Genomic DNA, 3,490 nt, shown 5'->3' on the forward strand with positions numbered 1-3,490 from the left:
AAAGAAAAAATGCCAGCCAAGAATTTCATATCCTATCAAAGTAAGCATCACAAAGGAGAAATAAACTCTTTCCCTGACAATCAAATGCTAAGAGAATTCATCACCACCAGACTGGTCCCATAAGAAATGCTCAAAGCAACTCTAAACGTGAAAACAAAAGAATGATACTCGCTACCACAAAAGCAAACTTAAGTACAAAGCCCACAGACCCTATAAAGCAACTACACAATCAAGACTACAAAGTAACTAACAACACTATGATAAATCACAACCGGAACAAAACCTCACATATTAACCTTGAATGTAAATGGCCTAAACGCTCCACTTAAAAGACATGGCGTGGAAAACTGGATAAAAAAAAAATGAGACCCTACCTTCTGCTGTCTTAAGGAGACCCATCTCACATATAACGACACCCAAACCCTCAAAAGGATGGAGAAAGGTCTTTCACGCAAATGGAAAACAAAGGGTTGCTATTGTTGTATGAGATAAAACAGACTTTAAACCAACAATAGTAAAAAAGCACAAACAAGGGCACTTCCTAATGATAAAGGGTTCAATTAAACAAGAAGATTTAACATCCTGTTTGTATAAGCACCCAACACTGGAGTACCTAGATTTATAAAACAATTACTACTATACCTAAGAAAAGAGATGGACAGCCACACTTCAGCAGCCATTGACAGCATTAGACAGATCATTGAGGCAAAAAACTAACAAAGAAATTCTGGACTTAAATTGGACACGTGATCAAATGGACCTAATAGACATCTACAGAATACTCCACCCAACGACCACAAAATATACGTTCTTTTCATCTGCACACAGAACATACTCTAAGATTGACCCAATGCTTAGTCACAAAGCAAATCTCCATAAATTTAAAGAAATGAAAATCATACCAACCATCTTCTCAGACCACAGTGGAATAAAAATAGAAATCAATACCAAAAGGAATTCTCAAAATCACACAAATACATGGAAACTAAACAACTATTTCCTGAATGACTTTGGGGTAAGTCATTAAGGAAGAAGTCAAATAATTAAGGCAGAAGTCAAAAAATGCTTTGAAACAACTGAAAATAGAGGCACAACGTACCAAAACCTCTGGGATACAGCAAAAGCAGTTTTAAGAGGAAAGTTTATATCACTAAATGCCTACATCAAGAAGTTAGAAAGCTCTCAAATTAATAACCTACCATTACACCTAAAGGAACTAGAAAAACAAGAGCAAACTAAATCCAAAGCTAGTAGAAGAAAAGAAATAACTAAAATCAGAGTAGAGCTAAATGAAATTGTGACCAATAAGCCATTCAAAGGATCAGTGAAATGAAAAATTGGTTATTTGAAAGAATAAACAAGATTTATAGGCTGCAAGCTAGATTAACAAAGGAAAAAAAACCTCCAAAAAAGCAAATCAGAAATAACACAGGCAACATTACAACTAATTCCACAGAAATACAAAAGATCCTTAGAGACTGCGATGAACATCTATATTCACATGAACCAGAAAATCTAGAGGAAACAAATAAATTCCTGGAAACACACAACCAAGATTGAACCAGAAAGAAATTGAAACCCTGAACAGACCAATATTGAGTTACAAAATTGAATAAGTAATAAAATACCTACCAACTTTAAAAAGCCCTTGACCAGACGGATTCACAGCCAAACTCTACCAGACCTGCAAAGAAGAGATGGTACAAATCCTACTGAAACTATATCAAAAAATTGAGGAGGAGAGATTCCTCCCTAACTCATTCTACAAAAACAGTCTCATTCTGATATCAGAATCTGGCAGGACACAGTGAAAAAAGAAAACTATAGGCCAATAGCCTGATGAAGATAGATCCAAAAATCCTCAACAACATACTAGCAAACCAAATCCAGCAGCACGACAAAATCATAATTCAGCATGATCAACTGGGTTTTATTCCTGGGATGCAAAGATGGTTCAATATATGCAAATCAATAAATGTGACTCACCATATAAACAAAATTAAAAATGAAATTATATGATCATCTCAATAGATGAAGACAAAAAAGTATAATAAAATCCAACATCCTTCATGATAAAAACCCTCAAAAAACTAGGCATCGAGGGAACATACCTCAAAATAATAAGAGCCATCCAGGACAAACTCACAGCCAACATCATACTGAATGTGCAAACGTTGGAAGCATTCTCCCTAAGAAATGGAACAAGACAAGGATGTCTACTCTCACTACTCCTATTCAACATAGTAGTGGAAGTCCTAGCCAGAGCAATCAGGCAAAAGAAAGGAATAAAAGGTATCCAAATAGGAAGAGAAAGTCAAATTATCTCTGTTCACTGATGACATGATTCTATACCTAGAAAACCCTACAGATTCCTCCTAAATACTCCTAGACCTGATAAATGAGACTGGCAGTTTCAGGATACAAAATCAGAGTATAAAAATCAGTAGCATTGCCATATGCCAACAATTGTCAAGCTGAGAGAAAAATAAAGAACACAATCCCAATTACAATAGCCACACACAAAAAATAAAATACCTAGGAATGCCTCTAACCAAGGAAGTGAAAGTGAAAGATCTCTACAAGGAGAACTAAAAAACACAAACAAATGAAAAACATTCCATGTTCATGGATCAGAAGAATCAATATCATTAAAATGTCCATACTGCTCAAAGCAATCTGCAGATTCCACCCAATTCCTACCAAATTATCAATGTCATTTTTCACAAAATGAAATCATTCTACCAAAAAGACACCTGCGTGCACATGTTTGTCACAGCACTATTCACAGCAGCAAAGTGATGGAATCAACCTAGGTGCCCATCAATGGTAGACTGGGTAAAGAAAAAATGGTATGTATACAACATGAAATACTATGCAGCTATGAAAAAGAATGAAATCATGTCCTTTGCTGCAACATAAATGCAGCTGGAGGCCTAAGTGAATGATCCTAAGTGAATTAACACAGAAACAGAAAATCAAACGCTGGGTTCTCACTTTTAAGTGGGAGGTAAACAATGGATACACACAAACATTAAAGATGGAAACCATAGACAATGGGGACTCCAAAGCAGGGGAGGGAGGGTGGAGGACAAGGGTGGGAAAACTACCTGTTGGGTACGAAGTTCACAATTTTGATAATGGGTTCAATAGAAGCCCAAACCTCAGTATTATGCAATCAACCCATATAACAAACCTGCACATGTGCTCCCGAATCTAAAATAAATATTTCCGGCCGGGCGCGGTGGCTCAAGCCTGTAATCCCAGCACTTTGGGAGGCCAAGACGGGCGGATCACGAGGTCAGGAGATCGAGACCATCCTGGCTAACACAGTGAAACCCCGTCTCTACTAAAAAATACAAAAAACTAGCCGGGTGAGGTGGTGGGCGCCTGTAGTCCCAGCTACTCGGGAGGCTGAGGCAGGAGAATGGCGTAAACCCGGGAGGCGGAGCTTGCAGTGAGCTGAGATCCGGCCACTGCACTCCAGCCTGGG

This window comes from Theropithecus gelada, unplaced genomic scaffold (genome assembly GCF_003255815.1).
Source record: "Theropithecus gelada isolate Dixy unplaced genomic scaffold, Tgel_1.0 HiC_scaffold_731, whole genome shotgun sequence".
In the NCBI taxonomy this organism is placed as follows: domain Eukaryota; kingdom Metazoa; phylum Chordata; class Mammalia; order Primates; family Cercopithecidae; genus Theropithecus; species Theropithecus gelada.